The sequence below is a fragment of the Pituophis catenifer genome, unplaced genomic scaffold (genome assembly GCF_029215685.1).
Source record: "Pituophis catenifer annectens isolate HBS135680 unplaced genomic scaffold, rPitCat1.0.hap2 SCAF_1, whole genome shotgun sequence".
In the NCBI taxonomy this organism is placed as follows: Eukaryota; Metazoa; Chordata; class Lepidosauria; order Squamata; family Colubridae; genus Pituophis; species Pituophis catenifer.
Window position 1 is genome coordinate 99,935,123 of NW_027256881.1, and position 23,472 is coordinate 99,958,594.

General features: G+C 37.8%; 1 protein-coding gene across 6 annotated transcripts in view; it reads left to right on the forward strand.

The window, feature by feature from the left end:
- The first annotated feature begins 3,288 nt into the window (after window positions 1-3,288).
- The window catches only part of FYN (FYN proto-oncogene, Src family tyrosine kinase), a 120,177-nt gene continuing 99,993 nt past the window's right edge, over window positions 3,289-23,472 (forward strand). For all 6 annotated transcript variants that reach the window (XM_070932804.1, XM_070932805.1, XM_070932803.1 and 3 more), the window contains exon 1: window positions 3,289-3,858. The gene's annotated coding sequence lies outside the window, so the exon portion shown is untranslated. The remainder of the gene's footprint in view (window positions 3,859-23,472) is intronic.

A 23,472-nucleotide genomic window follows, 5' to 3' on the forward strand; every position in this document is an offset into this window, starting at 1 on the left:
AACTATAAGTATCTAAAATGACTAACACATACAAACCATTACAATATGCTAGTCCTGCATATGGATTCAAATAAAACAAACACCAGAACTCCTGCAGAAATAATCCAGGAACACCACCCAAGCCAGATGTGCTTCATTTATTACTTGAGTCATGTATAATAAGCTAAAAAAACCCACCAATATATATAGTGGAAAACATGTTTCTTACATACAAGCTGGATAAGTATAAATGAGAAACACTGTTCTCATTGAACTTTCCATTACCTACTAAATTATGAGAGCAATATATTATCTTCTCCATCACAGGCAAGATACCATTCAATTCCAATTACTGGAAACTACTAGTATAAGGAAACTATGGTTTGCTGGGAAAGTGTGATTGTTAAATCACAGTGGAGAAACAATATGCTGCATTAAATAGGATATCAAATCCAATACACTTTTCCTTGAATTCTTATGGTAAGAGGTATATTTCCATTTAAATTTCAATAATTATTTTTAATTTTTAATATATAAATATGCATGAAAATGTTATGCAAATTACCATTTCTTTGTTATTCTTTCAGAAAAAGAAGAAACGTAAAAGAAAACGAATAAAATATTGTAAAAATTGAGTTCTGAACTACTGCAAGAATTTTTGCAGGGAAAAAAATAAAGTTGAACTGAAGCATGACATAAATCAGATTATCAGTGGATGTATATTTGGGTATTCTCACCAGAAAAAAAAAGAACACTCAGATATGCACATAGCACACAGATTACAGTAATATTAACAACTAATTTATCTTGTTATAAGAATTAAAACCAGCATGATCCATATTATCATCAGAACACAGATATTGCAAAGTAAGGTACACTACATTCTTACAAAATCATGGAAGACTGCAATTATGACTTTGCAATTCATGGCAATGAAATTTCCCCCCTCCATAGGAAATGAAATATGCTCATGAGTACACACTTACTGAATAAAAAATGCCACAAGAATGTTTAGATATATAGTATACTTTAGTATGAAGAGTTCACAACTACAAGTTTTAATGTTAGAACACACCCAGTTAAGGTCTATGTTGTCTCCTAGGCAAAACGTGTCTCCTATAGTATTCTGCTCTGCATCTTTCCAGAGTTAGCTCTTCTACCCCTCCTACCCCTCTACCCCTCTAACACTGCAGAGCCTCTTTCATTCCTTGCTCCTATGTTGGATTTCATGTGGTCCCACTTCTTTTGACTGTTTCTGTTCTATTTTCCACTCATAATTATATTTTTTAATCAGATTACTTTGCCCCAACTTCTTGATCATTCTCTTAAAATCCTGCCACCATATGCCATGTTTCCTAAAATTAAGGGCACTTTCAAGTTGGCTTTGATACGACCCCTGGCATAGTATCATATGGCACTACTGACAGCACCAGTGAATAATCTTTAAACTTAATTAATCAATATCCAAAATTAGAAAACTGGTGCCTCCTTCTATCTGCCATACTCTTAACTGTGGCTCATCTAGCTTACTATTTCATCATAGGCAACAATGAAAACTTACAATTATTGATTGCTACAATTTAAATGCTTGGTTTCTTTCTCTTGCTGTCTAAATTAACAGATTGTTGGCTCGTGTCTTGTTGGTTTTAGAACAAGGGTCCCCAACCCCTGGTCTATGGACTGGCACTGGGCCACACCGCATGCCAGAAATTGGGCCATGCAAACAAGCAAAGCCACATCCCCATCCAAAACCACCTCTGGTCTATAGAAAAACCTCTCACCACAGAACCAGTCCCTGGCGCCCAAGAGGTTGGGGGCCACTGTCTTAAAGGAACCTGAAAATTGGATAACTACTGATTCTTATCTTGCTGATCTCAAGCCTTATACCAGGGTACCACAGTGATTTGACACCCATGTCCACTCAGGCCATACTTTTTTGTTCTCCTTCACCATGAATTAATGAGAATTGGGATGGATGGGGGCATTAGCTAGAAGCTGATTTCTGCACTTCCTTATGGAGGGAGCAAGGTCAATACAGTTATTTCTGCAATAGTCAAATGAGTAAAATGACAATAGCTCTACGAGTTTGGGAAGTGTTTCAGGAATGAGAAAGTTTCAGGTTTGTCTTCTAATCTGAAGTATTATGACAGGTTGAATAGGCAAAACGGGGCTTCTTGCCCTACTTAAGTTTATTTGTAAACCTGCCTGTTCTGTAGTTATTATTGCCAGCCTTGTTTGTTGATTATAATTTGCTTTTTTAATTCTTTTTAGTTGGTATATGCTACCAGAAGTCACAAAATAGGAGGGGGGAGACTTTACAACTCTATGGAGGGGATGGAGGAAGGAAAGGTCTCTGGGCAGTGTGTTTCAAATTTGGCAACTTTTAAAGATGTGTGGGGTTCAACTTCCAGAATTTCCCAGCCAACACACTCTTTGGGCTCTATATAACCTGTTTAGAAAACTTAATTACAGACCAGTGCTTTATTTGGGAGATTTATTTGGAGAAGCGCCCAAATGAGAAGAAATGAAGATAAGCAGGAAAGGTAAAGAGCATTCACAGAGATGGCAGGGAGTAATCTCACATTTGTGGTCCATTAAGCTCTCACTATCGTGACCACAAACTTTAGTCCACCAAAATAATTTCCACTTTCCGGCTTTCTGACAAACCAGTTATGAGAGTTGCCTAAGGGTCACTACTTAATTGCTACAAAAACCATCCACACTTGCTTGCAGAACCACCTAATCCAAGCAGCATCCGACTTCAACCCAACGAAGCGGGTGAACGTGGATTATAGAGACTGCCTTCTTAGAAACGCCGGTAGTCATTGTACTTTACGCGCGATAGGATGCGAAAGAGGAAGGCTGGAGGGGGGCGAAGGATGTAATCGTAAACTTAATCTTCCCAAACGTATGATTCACTGCAATCTTGCAATCCGCACGCCGGTCAAGAAAGAGAAGACTATTCTCTGTAGTAGTTCCATTTCCGTTCAACGGGGCGCCTCAAAAAAAAAAGCTCTTTTACGCGGCGAGAGATACTAAAGGCGCAGCCCAGCCCACCGCGTGGAAGCTACCACCGCCGCTGTTGCAGCTGATGGTGACGCGCAAACGACCCCCCCCCCCACACACACACACTATCCTTTTTTTTTTTTTTTTACATGCCCGCCTTCCCGTACGGGGCCGCCTGCCAATAAGGACGGAAGCGTTTCCATCCGCCCCCAAAGTCGCTTCGCCATAGGTCGGTTAGGGATGTCTGTCTCGGAGCCGCTTTTTCCCCCGCTTTGGGAACTGACGCAGGGGTGAGGAGGCAAGGCAAGGCAGGGTAGCGGAGTCCAGGCTCCCAGCCGCGCCGAGCTAGCGAGGAGCAGCGCCAGAGCTGCGATGCTGCGGTTGCGCCATCTGTCAGGAGCCTGGGGGGCGGCGGCGGCGGCGGCGATAGTGGAAGGAGGGGAGGAGACTGACTGAGGCGGCTTTTCCTTAAGACTTGCATTTGGAAAGGAAAAAGAAAAAAAGAAAAGGGAGGAAACGGGAGCCCGAACCCATCTTCCCCGGACGAGCACCGCGAGGCTGCCCACGCGCCGAACAAAGCTGCGGCCGCCTTCTTCGTCTCGGCGTCCCTCGCTGCTGAGGCAGGGACTTTGGACGCCCACCCGTTTCCTTCCCTCCGCCGTCTTTCGGTCCTTGCGTTCGTTAATAGCGAGCTCCGGAGCTGGCGGGAAGTGAGCGAGCGAAGGGACCTGGAGAGCCTTTCACGAGGGACTCCTCCTGCCTCCGCCCTTAGGATCCTGCAGAGAGAGAGAGAGAGAGAGAGAGGAGGAAAACGAAGGGGAGGGGGCGTTGGTGAGAAAGGGGCTCTGCAGACCAAGTCCTGCTGCGTTTCAGGTAAGACCCGGAACGGCGAGCCCCCCCTCCCCCCACATACACACCCCCTTTACACACACACACACACAGACACACACAGACGCCGCCCCGCCTTAGGGGAAAGGGAAGGAAACGTGCGCCGGCTTTTGTGTGCTCGCCTTGGGTTGCTTTCCCTTCGCCCTGCTTTGTGCTCACTTCTTCGCCTCAAGTGCCTCCGAGCGTAATTGTCTCTTCGTGCCTTTTTCTCCTTCGGGGTTCCCTCTTACAACACCCCTTCCTCCCCCCCCCTCGGGGCTACGTAGGAACCTAAAATCCCCCCCCCGCGGGAGAATTGGAAAGGTGGGCGGCGGTAATCGAAACGTGGATGAGTGCGTGGGTAACGGGGAGTGGGTGGGGATCGTGGGCCCAAAGCACGAGTGGCGGGGGAAGCCTTTACCCACCCCTGCGAAGAGAAATCGCTTGCGTTTTGGCGGTGCGGGAAGGGTTAATTCGTGTCGTTGAACGTGGCCGGGTGGGGAGGTGAGGATTCCCCTACATTTTAAAGAGTCGGGGTTTTTTAGATGCAAATGTACTTAATACCGTACATTTTATATATGTTCTCTTAAACGCATATATGAAAATTAAACCTCCAGAGCTTGGCTGAGGCCTCCGTGGCTAAGAGTTACAAAGGGTGTAGTCCAGCTCTAATGGTTGTGGGGTGTCATTCATGTTGTTGGGTTAAGAGTACTTGTGCTATTTGGGGAGGAGGGGGGGCAGAAGTCCACGAGAGGAAGACTTTTGAGATCAGAAGTTTCTCTTTTTACTAGATTTGTCCCAAGGATGTGTTGGCATGAAGGGTAATTTGGACCATCCCGCCGGAAAGTGTCGGGTTAGTGTGACATGCTGGCGAATTTGTGAGACCGGCTCTTGTGAGCTGCTGATTAGGACTGATGGCGCCATATGACAAAATGTTCAAAAGGGGATAATGTTTGTGGGATCTTGCAGAGCAGAGGCTTTGTGAAATGAGGGCTTTGGCATTGGAGTGGAACTTATTCCCTTGGCCCATAATAGGAGAAAGACTGGATAATCCCTGATGGAGATGCCTTGAGGTGTGAGAACATTAAATAGATAATGAAATAGATAATGTTCTGTAGCTTGTGAATGTGGAAAAGAATGGTAATAACTCTGATGATGTAATCCTTTAATAATTGACGAGTTTCCTGTTCAGCTGGGGTTTTCACACTCTTATGCTGACTTTGAAAGGGGCTCCCATTTCCTCTTCCTTTTGATTCTTCTCTCTCCTCCCTAGCTTTGCAGTCCTCTTTCCTCAGGAGAGACCATCACTCTATTCTCAGTCACTTTCCTTAAACATTTAGCCTTAGTGAAGGATTCTAAATGCTCTACTGTGGGTGCCTGCATTTTTGGTACCTGCAGTCTTAAAGGGCATTTAAACCAATTTTTTTTAAAGGTTTTGTGGTGCAGTTGAGTTTGATTTAATCCTCCATCTGTAAAAAAAAAAAAAATAGAATTTTTAAAATTTAAAAATGAAAGAGTGATTCATGCAAGTGATTCAATTCATTCTGAGATAGGATAATGCCAAAAGCATAGTCCTATTCATGCTGACTCAGAAACAAATCCTGTTAAGTTTAATGGATTTAAGTGTGTAAGACTGCAATCTATAATACACATAATAAAGGTGAAATAAAGGATGCACACACCTTCTCTTTTATTCTCTCACCCCACCTTTAATACTGTGATGGATCTGATTCCTCCAAAAAAGGAAACGAGTTTGGAAGATAACTTCTTCTTTCTGGGCACCTTCTACATGAATAATGGGAACTTCAGTTCCCAGAATTCTCAATGTTGCTGGTTGGGAGTTTTGGGAACTTCAGTTTAGTCTGACATAAACAGAGTTTGAAACCTCTGCTTAGAAGTCTGTGGTTTTCTTATTTTCAATTGCACATCCTTGTTTTATGCTACCTAAGTAACTATGTTACAGTGAGCTGTTCTTTACAGTAAACTTATCACATGATGCCATTGTAAGAATTATACCAATTGTTGAATACACTTGTGTTGGTTTTTAAAAGATACTGTTAACTAATGAGGTATAATAATACATGTAACTCTAGAATAAACTTAGTAGAATTAATTTCATTTGAACCATAAAGCTGCCTATTTCAGCATATTGACTCTGCGTGACTGACAATTCATAAAATAATACTTTTAATTGCTTACTATTTAATAAAGTTATTTTATAAATGGTCCTATTATCCTTATGTTAGCAACTGGCTGTATTCTGCGATTGCAGAGGATAAATACTTAATTTATGAAATTCCCTAGCTTTTTATTATATTTTAATTTGCCCATAGTTATATCTACTATAAGGGTTATGTATTACCTGAACAAATGTAAAGAGGTGCTAATTCCACTTAAAATATGTTCATTGCTTACACTGAATTCCAAGAGGAAAAAGGCTAAGGCATTATACTGCATTATAACTTCTGTTATAGTACATGCACACCAAAATTTAAAAACAAAAATGACACCATAATAGAGGTGCAACTGCAGGTGGCCCTACTGATTTCTCAACCCCTTCCCTGAATTTTTTTCCTGTTATCTGGTCTCAAAGAATAAGAGTAAGTCTGGCTAAAAGAAAAGGAAAGTTGTTGGAATGGGCATCCCCAAGAACTGGCTGTTTTCATTAGAATGATGAAATCAACTGTGTAGTGTTATGCTGTTGATTCTCCACCCCTTTTGTTTGTTCATATGATATTACAATACATGTACAAAGGGGTTAGGTTTGTATCACAATGCCAAGATGCTTCTTATATCATTCTACACACACTCCTCTGAAGTAAATCTCCAAAGGTGGCTAACTTAGGACCATAGCAACATGCCAGGGTCAGTTGATCCCTATTTGTGACTTTCCCAGCTGGTTTCAGACAACAAAGTCAAGGGGGGAAAGCCAGATTCATATAATAACTCTATGATTCATTTAATGACCACAGCAAAAAGACTCCTAAAATCGGAGTGGTCACACAATGACTTAATGACTGCATTGCTTAGCAATGGAAGTTGTCACAGTTGTGGTCATAAGTTGAGGACTACCTCTCAGCACCATGTAACTGAAACTAAAAAAGATACCAACACCCAAGCTTCAGAAGAGTAAAAACTACTACTGTCCTGTTGCCAAGAAAACTGATTCCTATCAGAAGTAAATCTCAGCTCAAATTTGTGTCATTAGATTTAAGTGGTGGGAAGAGGGTTTGATTCTCTTCTCAATGATTGTTATTTTCATTCTACAAACCTGAGGCACACACACCAGTGAATCAGTTCTCTGGAAGTGGTAATTTTAGCAAGAAGACCATCTAGCTCTTGACTGGCCTTAGCTGTTCACTAACATACTAACTCTTGCGTACAGTATTTGATTGAAGATATGGGAACGCAGCCATTGACTTTTTACATAGGTGAATGTAGGTAGATATACCACATCACCAGTAATGTTTGCTTCCATGAATTTATCTGCATTGTGTCCTTTGATTTTTAATTAAATTGTTTTTATAAAATAATCATTGAGATTTTAAAAATAGTTTAATAATTTGTAATAATTGTAATGTGCTTACAAGGGTCTCTAGTGGGTGGGGCAATGAGCGGGAGGCTCATCCCGCAGGATGAGGCGAGGCAGTGGGCGGGGCAGCTACAGCCAGAAACAATTTCACCTCACATTTCTGTCCTACATTAAAGGAAATGCTGCATACAGAATGCTTTACAAGCATTGGCTGTGTGAGACAATCTTGACAGGGCTGAATGTCATTATATTGTTTAATGGAAGAATTTGACAGTTACAGCTGGGATATTAGTGCTGTTGGGAAGTTATTTAAAGAACTGCTTCTCAAATTCATACTATTTCATTTATGCCTTCAAAAGCTCTTTTTGAAGTGCTGATATACCATGTAGTAGTTTCTTTTGTTAGAATAGCAGTTCAGGAAACAATTTGAACACGAGGGGATTCTGGCTTTCAGATTACAGCGAAAATTGCAGAACAGAAATAATTTTGAACTGAGCCATTGTCTTGGCCCAGTTGAAGTAATATTTCTTGAGTGAGTATATATGGTTTTTTGAAGAGTTCAGTTCCAGAAAAGACGTATTTGCTATTATAATAGTAAAAATAAAAAAAATTGTATCCCATAAGGAAGATGGGTGGTAAAATTTCCTGACTGGATGTCTTTCAGATATGTGGTACACCATATTCCATTGAATATGCAAATTTATGGGTGCACTTAACTACCTTTAATATAGTTGCAATTTTAATACCAGTTAGGGAATACTAGCCTGGGGAATAATTTTATATTTGTCAGCAGAGCAAATAGTGCATGCTTTTATGTGTGTATATCTTGTTACATTCAGACATATTTTAGAGTTTAAAAAAATTAGAACATTTCAAGATATCTAGTGTCAAAACATTTTTTCCTGAAGTGTCCCTTAAATCCTTATCATTCAGCTCATTAGAAATGAGTCAATTCACATTTCCACTGGTACAGTCATGAGAATGAAGTGACTGTAATTTCCTTAACTGCTCCAAAGATGGACTTTTAATTATCAGTGGGACAAATGGGCTTTTGTAATAAGATATATCTGCTAATTTTTTTCAGGCGATGCAGATGCTAGGCAGCTTTGAAAGTTTTTGTCTGTTGAATTTTCCATCGAAGAGGTAACAGTGGAAACAATACTTGCTATTTATAAAGCTATGAATATGAATCTTCTTTATGCCTCCATAGAAAACAATATATTGCTGCATGAGCCTGAGTCACATGATGAAAGTATACATAGGTGGAATTGTTTGACAAGACATCCTTGAGGCTTACAGACCAATAAGCTTCATTAGGATAAACACTTCTAGGCATAATATGATATGCAATGAATTTAATGCAAATTTGATTATAGAAGTTAAAACTGCTCACCCTTTCAAGCAGTATGCTTCAATTAATAATTACATTAAACTAACCTTTTGGAAAACACATTTTATTATTTTATCGTCCGTAAGTTCATAGATGCAAATATTTACTCTTACAATCTCTCCATCCGCTAAAATCAACTGTTAGTAAAGTCATATATGTACTGTTATAATGTCATACATCTCTTCTATGTGCTTTTGTTAATATTTGCATCAATGTACACTGTCGTATGGAAACCTTTATTGGTGGATCCCAGGCTCCAATTCAATCACCCCCCTTTCCTTTTAACTTTCATAGAATAATTGTTTGGTATGAAAATAGGTCACTAAAGATATTTATAGTCCCAACGGATCTCTGTCAAGAGGGAACTATTTTTATAATACATGTATATAACATAGCAGCTTAACCAGGAAATAAATATTTCAGACATGATTAGTGGGACTGCATGCCTGAAAAGTTCTGAAAATATAGGATTTTTTCCCCTTACATTATGGAAGTAAAAATATCTGTCACAGAAGGAAGAATCAAACCAAAAACCTAAAAAGAGCCTTTTAGCATTCAGTGTATATTGCCTCCTGCTTCCCATTGTGACTAAAATGTTACCAGGAAATGTACAAACCAACAAACTTTATTTGTTGCCCTCCTCCCAGAAGTGACCTTTGGATATATTTGGATTCTACCCTTGGACTCAGGATTTAGTATTATATTTTGCCTTCATGAATTATCTAATATTTTTAAAAAGACATCTGGAAGCTCTTACATTCATAGTAATTTTCTACATAGTTATTCAGTCTGGTTAGAGCAGCTTCCCCATCTTCAAAATACTGGGCTGTAAATTCTGCCTTTATTATAAATTATTTATACAAGAGGGATGTTTTAAAAAGAAGATACAAGGGATGGGTAAAAACCATTGTCCTTCAGCAATAAGTCAGAAAAGGAGGAAAGAAGGGGAAAATTCCCTTTTATATAAAACAGCTTTTAATGTCTTTCACTAAAACACGATCAAAAAGCTTTGACCGTCTTGTAGAATCCATAGGGAGGAATGCTCTGTAGGTGGCCTTGGACTCCTGAGGAGAGGATCTAACCAATTTTTAGTTTTATACTAAATGTTACTTGTACTGATAATAGAACACAGAAAAAGAATGATTAAAAACAATGCTGTAGAACAGGGTTGTCAAACTCCTGGCCCATGGGCCGGATGCATCATGTGCTGACCACGCCCACTCCCTATTTAGCAAAGGGGTGGGGAAAGTTCCGATTAGTCACATGATGCCGCCATGATGACATGAGTTAGACACCCTTCCTGTAAAATCTAAGTGAAGATAAGGTATGAATGCTAAGATGGGAATGCTTACAGAAAGGTGTCTTGGCTTTCTTATTATATTTTGAAAAGAGTAAAAACATAAAGATACTATCCAGCCAAAATTAAAGACTTCACTCCTGTTAATTTTAACAGGAATTCTAAATATAGAATTCTACTGAAATCAGTGGGATCTGTTTAATTTCAATGAGTTTATGCTCTAATTTGCATGCTAATCATTGGAAATTCTTTAAGGTCATGTATGATGCCAACTTACTATATCTGAAAAATTGTTTGTTTCGGTATTTATAATTAAACTTCTGGTAAATAAATGCTTGCAGTTAAAAAATCACCTGAGAAATGTTGTCTCAAATAATACTGCAATGGAATAACTGGAAACATTTACTTCTAACTGTATAGGGAAAAGTAAGTATGTTACAGAGAAACCCATTATTGGAAAATTAGTACCTTTTTTCTTTTTTTTTTCTTATTTACTTTTTTTAAAAATAACTAACTTCAGAATAGTGTTCATAGAATTGAATTTGAATAATGAAAAAGCAGATATACTGTTTACTTTGTTATTCTCAACCAGAAATAATTGGCATATTCAAATTATTATTCAGTAGTGCCTTTCAAAATTCTAATACTTATTCTATTGTGTCAGTTTGGTCACCAAAAGTATTCTCAAAATTCCTTTTGAGGCATCGGTCCAAAAAGGTTGGAGATCCAAAAAAAATATTAATATACTGCAGTGTCCAAATGCTGTTTCTGTGTTCTCAGTAATTACAACTCTATCATATTTCCAGTTTTCCATTTCTCTGGCAAAGTCCAGTTCTATAGAAATCTATACAAATTTGTAGTTTAAGAAAGAAAATTGGAACAGTGTTGATCAATACTCTACAGCAATATATCTATATGATAAACCAAAACTTCTTTCCTTAAAATATTTTTTTTCTAGAGCATTAGGAATGGGATAGCATCCAAGCTCTTTTCAAGTAATATATTTCCAAATAGGATTCAGGCTATGGGAAGCAGTGCACAATCTCCACCACAATTAACCCCTCCCCTTAAACCATATTGTGAACAGGCAATCATTTCAAGTACAGTGCGGAACTACTTCTTCTTCTTCTTCTTCTTCTTCTTCTTCTTCTTCTTCTTATTATTATTATTATTATTATTATTATTATTATTATTATTAATTCAATTTGTATGCCGCCCCTCTCTGAAGACTCAGGGCGGCTCACAATGCATTTAAAATCATTATAAAAAACATTTAAAAATTATAAACATTAAAAACATTAAAACTCATTCACACCATTCATGGCCGGATCTCACCAGATCGCAAGAGCAAGATCAGCGGCCCCAGGCCTGCCAGAAAAGCCAGGTCTTCACCGCTTTTCGGAAGGCCAATAGGGTGGGGATGGTCCAGACCTCAGGAAGTAACTGGTTCCAGAGAGCTGGGGCAGCCACAGAGAAGGCCCTCCCCCGTGGGCCTGCCAGCCGGCATTGTTTAGCTGACGGGACCCGGAGGTGACCAACTGTGGAATCTTACTGGTCGTTGGGAGTTATACGATAGAAGGCGGTCTCGAAGATACTTGTCCTTGCACGTGAGCTAGAACACCAGTAATACAATCATCTCATCAATGTGACATGCATATATTGTATACAAGCTTCAAATAACTACACATGGAATCCAAGTGTACCTTCAAGTTTTCCTTTGTCTCTCTTTGTCGAAATGGCAGATTTCACTCCCAGGAACATTCTTCACATACAAGGCCTTCCTGATAGGAATAAGAAGCTGCTGACAGAAGGTGGGGGGGAAACAATTCAATGGACATGCTTTGCCTGCCTGCTTTTTTGGATCTGATATACAGGGTTAGATGTTGCTTTAGTTCAGAGCAGTGGTGGGTTGCCCCCGGTTCGCACCGGTTCTATAGAACCTGTAGTAAAACCGACGGGAGGCTCCGCCCACCGACCTTGACGTCATCAAAATGCTTCTGCGCATGTGCAGAAGAGCGTGCACAAGAGTGAAGCGAGTGCACGTGTGCGGCCCCGCTGAGAACCGGTAGTAAAAATAAGTAGAACCCACCCCTAGTTCAGAGGTGTCAAACTTGCGGTGTCGTGTTGTCGTCACGTGATGTATCCTGACTTTTCCCCCTTCACTAAACTGGGGATGGGCATGGCCAGCGCATGATGCATCCGGCCCATGGGCTGCGAGTTTGACACCCCTGCTTTAGTTTAATGATTCTATTGTTGGAATTTCCTAATGCACAGTAGACCCAGTTTCTTACAGATCTATTTATCTTGTGTATAGATGTGGGTGCTATGTGCCTTATATGCTTGTGCTTAAATATGCTTGTATTAAACCATGATTTTGATTACACAAACCTCTGTAGATGGATGCATGATTCACTTTTGGAGGGGAAAAATAACTTGGTTGAAATAAAAAAATTGCTGATTCTGTTATGGTAGTCATTAACCTGTTGGTGGATTGTTAATGTGCGGGCATAGGATGGAATAAATCTTTATTATTCTGATTAAATGTCAAGCTCAAATGATTTTCTTTTCTGCTATGTGAACAGTCAGTGGGGTGGACATTTTTCCCCTTGATGATGCCAGTACTGTTTTGCCCTTCCAAATCAAGGTCCTTGCCAATATTCTGTGTAATGAAGCAAGTCAAGAGCAAACCAAACAATGCCTGATTTATATCCAGTCTACCTGAACTGATTACCCCACGTGTGTTACACATACAGAAAATATAACACTTTTACTGGCTCATATATCTTCTACACATGATGAATGCGCACTTTTGGCTTCTGATTTCAAGGACTGCGATGCTCCTGATTGTGCTGTTTTCATAAAATCAGTTTATCCTGTTTTTTAAAAATAGTCTTAATCATTCCCTGGCAAGGGATTTCAGAAAGTAGGCTGTCACTGACAATGCCTGACACCTGGCCTTCTCCCCTTGTCTTTTACATGATCTTATGTGGATCTCTTAATACGATATTTGGACTGAATGAGCAGATTTTTTTTTTTTTGTAAAGCAGTTCCTGATGTACCTGGTGGCATACTATATAGTTATTTTGACTACCAGAATTCCATACTTGAACCATGCTATGCTGTGTCTAAAACTTAGAAATGGTTTGGGTTGGGAAGGATAGGATAGGATAGGAAAATTACCAAGGTCTCCCCTGTTGGTTTACAGGTAATGTAGGATTTAACATTTAAAAAATGTACTGGGTACATGAAAGATATCTGATCTGTTGACTTCTCAAGAAACAGATCTAGAACCAGTCACAAATTCATTGCTCTAGTTTCAGAAATGAGGACAAAGACCAGAAAAATCCCTTCTGTAATACTTAACTTATAGAATACATTTCTGAAAAGGGTTTTCTGCCACTTTCACTCTTTAATGTTCGAACTACCGGATTAAGATATGTTATTCTCCAAACGTTTTAAACTGATTTTATTACAGCAACCAATAATTTGAGTTTTTATGCTTTTTCATCATTGATGTTTTTATTATGTTTTACTTTTTTATATATATATATGCCGCCCTTCTTCGAAAACTCAGGGCAGCTTACAATGCGTTAAGCAATAGCCTTCATACTTTTGTATATTTATACAAAATCAGCTTATTTCCCCCACAAACTGGGTCCTCAATTTACCTACCTTGGAAAGGATGGAAGGCTGAGTCAACCTTGAGCTTGGTGAGATTCAAACTTAAAGTAATTGCAAACAGCTGGTGATAATCACAATGCTATCAGTCTGCTGAGCCAGACTTGTTTGTTTGTTTTTCCCTATTTTAACAAACAGATTTGTTATTTGAAAATAGTTGTTTTTAAAATGTCAGGTTCCTCTCATTCCAAAAACCTCTGAAGATAAAATGCCCTACTTTATACATATTTAAATTTGTAATCATTAACTTCACTATTAAACACAATACCATTTTGCAGATACTAAGTTTTAGAAGACAACGTTTGCTAAGAATATTTGCCTACTTTAATATAAAGATATGCTGAATATCTTTATTTAACAAAAATGTACAGTGCAATTTAAATACTTTCAAATAGGGCTCTTTAACTGACGTTTCAGTTATTGTGTTGCATGGAATCAAAATGGCTCTTATCTTGCTGTGATATGCAACAAACCTAAGTATAGCACTGAGTTGATGATGTTCTAAGAGGACAGCCATTTATATGATAAATTAAGCTTGAAACCTCAAACAGCTGTGTTTTATTGGGTGTAAAATGGCGCCATATACAGCCACAAATCAGTGAATGCTGCTGAATGTATTTTGTGAACAACTATGTAGCCATCTTCTAACAATATTGTTTATTCTGTGTAGTTTAATCAACACTCTTATTCAATTATCTTAAAATTTAGACTGTAATATTGTGTATATGCCACTATTCCATATATACCATAAACTTACTTCATAACTCACTATATAAGGATGTAGATTCTTGAGGAGGGACAGTATTTCAGTGAAACCTCAAATGCAGCAGTTCTCTAGAGCTGTTTTTTGAAGTTAAAACAACTAATATCCATGTTGCTTTGCTTTGTCCTGTTCCAAAGCTTTTCCACATCCTTGATTAGTACTTTCAATATCTGAAAAAGACTTCTCTGCCAGTACAAATATGTCTTTTGATGTTTCCACTTGAGTACTAGAAATCTCATTTTCAGCTTTTACAAGCGTCTGTCAAGACTACGAAATGATATACAGACTTCTGGTGAGGATTCATAATACTTAGCAAAAGAAGTTTTAAAGATGGGTTTAAGGACCAACCCACTCACTCTTTCTTTTAATAAACAGCAAAGGGGAGATTATGATATTGATTTTAGAAATTTATGAATGTATTAAGGATCCAGATAGATTTGAGATAACATTTTGAATTATTAAAATCCTTCCCATGGGAAAGTGGTATTTTTTATTCTTAGAAAGTGGTAGGATGGGAATTTGAATATTAGATACTAGAGGGTATCAGAAGGAACTAAATATTACAATTAAAGGAAAAGATCACTTAAATTTCACTTACTAGCACAGAATGGAGCAAAATACTTTAACATTGGATGTATTGGAAGATTCTTGTGAGTAATGGGTCCAGAGGTTAATCTTAAAAGTATCTGTTGTTATATATAGCTTGTATTTAGTTCGGGTAAGAAAAAGGAATAACTTTCACCAGACTAGACTGAGTCTAATCTGAAACTGCATTTAAAAATGGCAAGCTACAAGAATTAAATGTAAAAAGATGTTACATTAGATATACAAATAAGGCCAGCTGATGTCTTAATAATTAAAAGAAATATCAAACAGCAAATCAAAACAGTGACTTGAGTAACTTTCTTATATTGGATTACAAAAAAGACACGTGAAAGTTCTGAAGGATTTTGTGAGAAGGGACAAAGAAAAAAAAATAAAACAAGCTCTAGGATATTATTTGAACAGATTAATGATTAGGATTGTTAAAAGTAAAAGGAATGAATGTAAAGTGGGTTTACTTGATCAAAATCAAAATAGATATGTTGTTACAGGCAGTCCCTGATTTAATGACTAGTTGTTTGACAACTGCAGTCACAACATCCTCCAAATGGTTACTTTATGGCCCATAAAGCACTTCCAGCTGTCTTAAAACATACCAGCCCCCCTTGGTCAGATGATCACTTTTTGGGTGCTTGGCAACCTGCTTGCATTTACAACCAGTTCCCAAGGGCCCTGCGATCATGTGAACACCCTTTGCAGTCTTCTCTGCTGGTTTCCCCAGAATGTCAAGTCCCCAGAAAGAGCAAGCAGAGGGGATATTGAATTTGAAGTCTGTTTACTGGATGCACATAGGGACTTCCCTTTCTCTCTATACAGGGAGGGAATGGACCTCAAATCTAACAAAATGCTAGCAAATGGTAACACTCTGAGCCTTTCCTAATCTGGTATTTGCTAGCCTTTTCTGCACCAAAAGAGAAAACACTAGCAAATGCCACAGTTATTGAGTGTAATGTTTTCACCAGATTAGAGGTTTATTCCTTCAATGGACCAGGGGATTCCCCTGAAGGAAATCCCTCAGTACACTGGAGGAGTAGACCTCAAATATGGCAAAAACATTAATCAACACTATGATTCGTATTATTCTCCCTGAAGAGAGGGGGGAAGGATCCATTCTCCTGGATAGGGTGGGAAGTTCATGCTGTCTCCCTGTCCCACCATACCCAGGAGACCTGGGCCCTCTCCACCATGCTCTACTCAACAACCTATGCAGTTGCTTAATGACTGCAACTGGGAGAACCAGGATTGTAGTCATTGAGTGAAGTGGTTACATGGCATCTCACTTAACTGCTTCATTCGGTTAATCATGGCCTGAGTTTCTGGGCCCTGATCATAATTGGAGGATTACCCGTATTCCTGGTAACCGTTAATGGACTTTTGCTTACCAGACTGAAAGATTTTAAGGATATGTGTATAGATAATAAATGAGATATGGGGTGAAAAGTTTGTTGTGTTTTTAAAAAAGTGATGTTAAAATTATACTTGTTGTAACTAAGTTACTTCTTTATATATTTCATTTTTCTTTGCTATATGTTTTTCTTTATTAATATTTCTGCACTTTTTTTTTTTTTTTTTTTTGTGGTTTGAGGACCCAGTTGGGGCAATAAGCTGACTTTGTATAAATATACAAAAGGATGAAGGCTATTGCTTAGCGCATTGTAAGCCGCCCTGAGTCTCCGGAGAAGGGCGGCATATAAATCAAATTAAATAAATAAATAAATAAATAAATAAATAAATAAATAAATAAATAAATAAATAAATAAATAAATAAATAAATAAATAAATAAATAAATAAATATGAAACGATTGTACAAAATGATTACAAAGTGATATAAACAAATCCCAGTTGCCACAGAGGCCTAATAATCTCTGCAGTCTCTATTTTAAACTCCAAAGTTACATGGTTCTCATGCTAAGAATTCTTGCCCTGCCCTTTTTGTCTTCTTTTCTACTAACATTTGATCTAACAAAGAGTGCTGCAAAAGTTGCTGACTCATGTTTTACTTTTTAACAATTCTACCTAGATTAAAGACAAGAGAACACAAACAAGACTAAATATTTACTTATAGTTGGGGCCTGTAAATTCTTAGCGCTGATTTCCACTATCCATGGGATCAGTATCCATGATTATAATGGTGCTTTATTCTTCCCACTTGATGTATTTACTTTATACAAGGAGCTATGGGCTTCAGAACCTTTGGTGAAAAGTCTGCCATAAAAAAATACAAATTCTTGATTAAGAATAGTTTGGTTTTAGTTATTGGTTCTAGACAAGGCTTTGATACATTATTTTTCCATTTATTATAGTACGTTCACAAGATTTGGAAACAAACATAATACTAGAAAACCTCTATATTTCTGAACATAATCTTTTATGTATATTTTTATTTCCTTTTGTGTTACTTTTGTTTATGAATAGGCCTCAATCCCACATTGAAAGCAATGGGATTTCCTTCTGAGTAAACATATACAGGATTATACTTTGCGAATATGATTGCTTCTGCATATTAATTATGAACAGGTGTTCTTTTTTATCATTAGTGAGTAATCTCATTTGCTTCTTTAATTTGGAGAAGATTAAGGATTTCTTTCAGATGTGGAAAAGTTCAGTTCACCTTTTCTGAATTATTTTTTATCCACCCCAGGCAGTATATTTGCGTAAAAATCTACTTCACAGAACACATAATATTTGTTATTTTCTAGAGTCTCTGATAAAGATAATAAAGGAAACACACTGCTGGTGCTGGATGAAAATAGTGGAGTTTTACGCTAGTATAACTGGATGGCACTATATTGAGAAGCTCTGCAGCTATAAAAAATGACATAGTTTTTTTAGCAAGTGTTTGCTTCTGCTGAGGATAAAATAAAATTGAAATAAATACCTAAATATGTGTATGTACGTATGTGTGTGTGTGTGTGTGTGTGTGTGTGTGTGTGTGTACACACACACACACACAGTAAAATAAAATCTTAATTTCATCAACATGTTATCAGCCTGTCTCATACAGGCTGATAATATGTTTGTTTCATCCTTTATCATTGTCCGAGACTGCTGGGAATTGTAGTTTAGCAATATTAGCAAGATAAACTACTTTATGTAGGCTGATGACAGATATTAATGAGATTAGGACTTTGTTTTATTGGATGAGAAGAGCAGAGACTAGATACTACTGAAACTGTGTTTGCATTTCCAAGAATTGGCCCTTTGGATATAGGAGAAACAAACAGCTGGTCTAAAAAATATTGATAATCTTGAATTTTTGAAAAAAAATAAAATTAATCAAATCTTTCAAGTTTCCTTTACAGTAACAATGAAACACTGGAAATCTACCCTTTGTGCCCACTAGGCTTTGAGCCTCCTGAGATATCAAACATGTAAATTAGATGCAGTTGCTCTATGGCTAGCATTCAGGTTGAAACTAGACTGAAATTCCTCTAGCTATTTCCCATAGAAAAGACCAAGGAGACAGTGTATAATAACTTGTAGTTGCTACTGTGATGAGCTGGATAATGTTAAATTAGTGACCCTGAAGGAGATTCTAGAGGTTATTTCCCAGTGCTGGAACTCCCTGCCAAGGAAGAACAGCTAACTGTAATTCACTTGTCCTTCCATTGGCAAACAATGACATTGTTTCTTCAGACAGCTTTCTGGAGCTGGCGCTAAAGCAAGTTTAATCTGGAAAATGCTGTATTATTGAATTTTTATTTGAGGAATTTTTATCAAATTTTATATTAAATTATACAATTAAATAAATTATATACATAAAAATATTTTATATACAATAATTAAAGAAAAATTAATTATATAATTATAACTTTTGTATTTTATAGTTAACCTTGACATTTTTAATAGCAAGATAGTGTTGTTGTTTTTTAATGTGCTCTAGTGGAGTCATTTCTGTTGCAATTCGGCTACATTCTTAAATGTTAGGCCTATATTGCATCATTTTAACTCAAGTAAACATTATAGCAATTTAAAATCCTGCCAGAAATTCTCAGAGTTTGACCTAAATCCTTGCCTAAAGAAGAAACTTAATTAAGTTAGACAGCTGGACTCTTGTCCCTAATGTTCTTACCAAATACTGCAACTTCTGCAAAATTATCTCATTTGAGCTTTTCACATTAAAAGACAAAACTACATTAAGATGATTACAAAAGACCTTATAGTCTTGGTGTGAGTATTGTAAGATATCTACACGAGGGAAAATTGAACTGGTTGAAAAGCAAATGGTTTGGAAATGAGTTTTGTATGAAGGAAGACCCCTATTTATTTCATTTATACTTTACATAAGTTTATAAACGGGAGGAATTAAAGAACAAATATTCAGCAATTGCCATATTAGTTAATTTAAGCCATTATTACTAATTAAACGAACGTAGAGCAAAATTTATTGTCCTATCATCTGAGATGAGTTGATTTGTTCAGTAATCTATTGTTTTTAATGCTTCTTTAAAATCCAGCTTTCAGTTCCATGGTATATTTAGGGAATACCATGGCTTTTATGATTCTCATATTTGTGGGTATAGACACATCATAGAGTTGAATATCTTTTCCAAGGCCTTCATGGCTTCTCTATCAAGTGCTAGGCTGTGGCGTATTTTTTTGACTGCTTGTTTCTTTACTCTTTTGAGGGTTGATCCTAAAAGGCAGAAGCTATCCATCACTTTGATTTTTTTATTGCCAATTCTAAGGCTGGTTGCTCTACCTGTTCTCATTAATTGGCCTTTTTTATATGTAATTGTAGCCTCTTTTTTTCTCTGTGCTCCTTAATTTCTCTTAGTACAGTTTGCAGATCCTTTGCATTTTTGCTATTAGGATAACAAAATTAGCATAGCACAGGTTATCAATGTTTCTTGCTCCAGTTTTAAAACTGCTCAGCTTACAGTATCTTCTACAGTTACCCAACCATCCTTGAGCCAAAATAGGACGAACTGCCTTGTCCCGCTAGGACAGGTCCACCCTATTTATGTTGCCAGAAAGGATCTACTTCAGATCCTGTCAGTCAAAGAACTCTATTGGGATCCAGAAGAAGAACCTTCTCTGCTGCAGTGCCTACCCTTTGGAATATCTTATCCTCTAAGGCAGGGGTGTCAAACTCAATTTCATTGAGGGCTGCATCAGGTTTGTGTTTTACCTTGTGGGGCCAGGGATGGCATGGCCAGCTCGACATCACACGTGTGATGGCCTGAGTGCTTTGCCAGCGAAAATGGCCTCCTGAGCTCCATTTTCGGCTGCGACAGTCTCCTGCAACCCTCTGCCAGTGAAAACGGAGCTTGGGAGTGCCACCAGCGGCTTTCGCAAGCTCTATTTTAGGCTGTGATGGCCTCCGGCAGCAAAAATTGAGGTCAGGAGGGCTGTGTGCAGCCCTCCTGAGCTCCATTTTTGCTGGCTAAGGCACTGGGGGCCATATCTAAGCACCCCGCAGGTTGGATCTGGCCCCCGAGCCTTGAGTTTGACACACCTGCTCTAAGATCTATCCTCACCCTCCATCTTTCTGCAAGTGTCTGAATACCTACTCTGCCGGTTAGCCTGGAGTCCAAATGGGAAACTTTCAGAGTGGAGGTGGCTGCTGAATTGATGACAGACTCCACATTCCCATCCCTACCAGCTTGCTCTCTGCTCTCTACCCATCTATCTTTTTGGTTATATTGATATATTCTCATTGTGTTCCTTTTTCATTGCTTATTTTGTAGGTTCTATTATTTTACTTCTGTTTACACTAATTTCATTTTCTTCTTTTTATTATTGTAAGCTGCAATAATAGCCCCATGGTGAGATAGGTGGCAAATAAATTCAACAACTAAATAAAATAATACTTCAACAATATTCTTGGGTGATGCTTTGAAGATACTTTAAGTCATTAGCAGTGAAACAGCTCCTTTGAAATAAAGCAGGTAATGAATGGAGACATAATCTTTGTAATGGTGGCATTCTAACTTTGGAACTTTCTCTTTAGGAAGGTTTGTCTAGAATTTCTTCTTTAGCTTTACTGAGGATCCAGATTGTTGGGGGCAATATGCTGACTCTAAACGGCTTAGAGAGGGCTCTAAAGCACTGTGAAGCGGTATATAAGTCGAAGTGCTATTGCTATTTACTTGGTCCTAGGTGAAAACCATTCCCAAATTCCTGAATCTCTTTTAATCTGTAAGTGACATTGCTATATGGTGTATTATGAATAGAATAGCAGAGCCCCACTACTCTATTCATTACAAATAATGCAATGGATTGTTTATGAACTACTACGCTAATTATGTTGAACAGTTATTAAAAACCAATCAGTCTGTATAATGGAAGAAAGGCACTTTTTTCCTGATAATATTCTTTTGAAGAAAGGAGTGTACATGAGCATAATTGAATTTACCCTATTGGATAATATTCATTACCCATAGAAGACTTTTATGTGAGAAATAAATTTGTTTTCCTAATAATTGAGTTTATTGTTTTGAGACAAGTTTGTACATGGAGAAGAGCTGAAATGTAATTCAATTTATTTATTGGTTCAATTTATATGCCGCCCTTCTCCGGAGACTCAGGGCGGCTTACAATGCGTTAAGCAATAGCCTTCATACTTTTTTATATACCTGCTTAGTAGGGCTTTCACTCCCCCCCAGTGGTGTTCTTTTTTATACAGTCAGGTTATTGCCCCCACAATCCAGGTTCTCATTTTACCTACCTCGAAAGGATGGAAGGCTGAGTCAACCTTGAGCCTGGTGAGATTTGAATTTGCAGTAATTGCAGGCAGCTGGTGCTATTTAACAGCACTTTAGTCTGCTGACCACCAAGGCTCTTCACCAACCTACTCTCACAGTTAATAGGCAGAAACCAAGTTCACCCTGAAACATCGTTTATTGAATAAACCACAACAGACACAACACACTGAGTCATAAACCATGATACTAAATCCAGTGGCTAGATTCCTAACCACAGTAGGCTAAATCACACACATTACATTTTTTATTTGTTTATTTCTCAGGCTCATATGCTGTTTCAGTCATGAAAATATGTCCTATACACTTCATGTACAGGACATGAAATGACGTTCACATACAGGAAATGTGTCAGTCCAATAATATATGCTTTCAAAATAAACAATATGGTGAATAACCAAAATTTATGGCTTCATACAATTGAATGGAAGAAAAAAATATGAGCAGTCCTGAATGATATGAGATATAAAATATTTGAATTAGCTGCATATTAAGATGGAATATGAGGACAAAGCATCTGATTTTTTATTACATTCCATTATTCATGTCATGCCTTAATGCAGATCAGTGGTGTCATTCATGAGCTGTGTAGGTCAGGGAGGGTATCACTGATGCAAGGATGAAAACATTATGCATGCTCCTAGATGCAGATAGATCTCTGAATAATATGACTAATAAGATCTAAAGTTTTCCCATTGATAATCAAAAGTCAAAAAATACTTTTCTGAATCTTAACATAGTCATGACATTGAACAGACTGCTATGTCTCATTTTCTAAGGTATATTGAGGAAGCTGCTACTGTTTCTTGTGTTACAATTCTCATTTTCCCAATCTTTTTCAGGGAAATATTATTTTAGTGACACTAATATTTTTGTAATATTGCATTTTTTTAACCTGCAAGAACTTAAGTTCACACTTAGCAGTTGAAGGAATAAGGATAAAAGATATCATTGTGGTTAGTAGAAGGGTTCCATTAATGCAGAGGTCTTCAAACTTGGCAGCTTTAAGACTTGTGGACTTCAACTTTCAGAATTCTCGGAGTTGAAGTCCACAAGTCTTAAAGCTGCCAAGTTTGAAGACCTCTGCATTAATGTATATACAGGTAGTCCTCAATTTATAAGAGTTCACTTAGTGATTGTTCGAAGTTACAATGGTAATTTTTCACACTTATGACCGTTGCTGCATCCTCATGGGCACGTGATTGACATTTGGATGCTTGACAACTTTTCGCATGTATGACGGTTGCAGTGTCCTGGGGTCATGTGATCAGCTTTTGCGACCTTCTGACAAGCAAAGCCAATGGGGAAGCCAGATTCACTTAACAACCAGGTTACTAACTTAATGACTGCAGTAATTTACTTAACAAGAGAGTCATAAAATGGGACAAAACTCACTTGTCTCACTTAGCAACAAAAATATTGGGCTCAATTGTGGTCATACATCAAGGACTACCTGCACTACAATCTTCCTACATTCAAGAAGGAAAAAAAAAGCCAAGGAAAACAGATGAAATGCTTTCCCCACATGGATGTTTTATTTGGGGATTAAATTATTCTTGGAAATTCTATTCCAAGATAAAGCTTTCCATAGGGTTCCTTCATCCATTCTCTTATTTTATCTTAATAGACTCATATTAAAAGGTGAAGATGAG